Source organism: Chinchilla lanigera, unplaced genomic scaffold (assembly GCF_000276665.1).
Source record: "Chinchilla lanigera isolate Chin_1 unplaced genomic scaffold, ChiLan1.0 scaffold00166, whole genome shotgun sequence".
NCBI classification, from domain to species: Eukaryota; Metazoa; Chordata; class Mammalia; order Rodentia; family Chinchillidae; genus Chinchilla; species Chinchilla lanigera.
The window spans coordinates 1,211,400-1,212,225 of record NW_004955567.1 but is presented as its reverse complement, the minus strand read 5'-3'; the positions used below and the strand labels follow the sequence as shown (position 1 = coordinate 1,212,225).

Below are 826 nucleotides of genomic sequence, written 5' to 3'. Positions count from 1 at the left end.
CTTTGACCTGTTCCATCTGTCTGGGGCAGGGCAGCCCCTAGGACACCAGCTCACTGCAGCACCCAGAAGCAACAGCGCATTCCAGGGTGACTTCCTGCTGGGCCCTGGGGCCCACAAAGCCACCTATTGAGGCCACGGCTCTTTCCACAGCTCCCAGCATGCGTGGTCAGCCCCGAGTGACCCCCTCCACCTCCCAGGCATAGGTGAGGACGCAGCACATCTGTCCGCCACCTGTGGGTCCAGCTCAGTCCTGCAGCGGTGTCTGCGGGGCATCCTGCAGAGATGGAGGGAGCAAGCACAGAGAGCTGGAGCACAGCGGCTGGGTGTGAACGGAGGTGCCCGCGGGGAAAGGCAGGCAGGTCACCTGCAGAGCGGCCCTCACCTTGCCTGGAGGCTCACACGGGGGAGGGGGGTGGTCCACAGAGCCAGGTGCTGGGGTAAGAGGTCAGGAGGACCTGGGAGGAGGGAGGTTGGGCTCAGGTGGGGACAGCGGAGCCACAGCACCCTGAGCCCACGTGTACCTCCCCTCTGCCCTCACCTCCCACTACAACCTCTGCACCCCCCTCCTGCTGTCTCCTCATACCTGCGGGCTCAGGGAGGAGCAGCCTCTTCCAAAGTCTGGGGAAGGGCGTCCTGGGACTCAGAAGGCTCAGCTGTAGATGACAAGTCCTGTGCTGGCCACTGACCACCTCAAAGGGTCTGCATGCTCACCTGTGCTTGAAAAGTATAGTCAAGTTTTAAGTTTATTACAGTAAAAAAACCATTTCCATTAATCTCCATAAAAATACTCCCCTGGCTTTGATCGAGTTCATCCCATTGTGCTTGC

The 826-nt window shown here is 60.2% G+C and overlaps 1 long non-coding RNA gene across 1 annotated transcript; it reads right to left on the bottom strand.

Moving 5' to 3' along the window:
• Positions 1-184: 184 nt before the first annotated feature.
• On the bottom strand, positions 185-772 carry LOC102011598. Its single transcript, XR_265029.2, has 3 exons — positions 584-772; positions 383-455; positions 185-274 (listed from the first exon to the last, which is right to left on the bottom strand). It is a non-coding gene; the product is annotated as an uncharacterized LOC102011598 (long non-coding RNA).
• Positions 773-826: the final 54 nt, after the last annotated feature.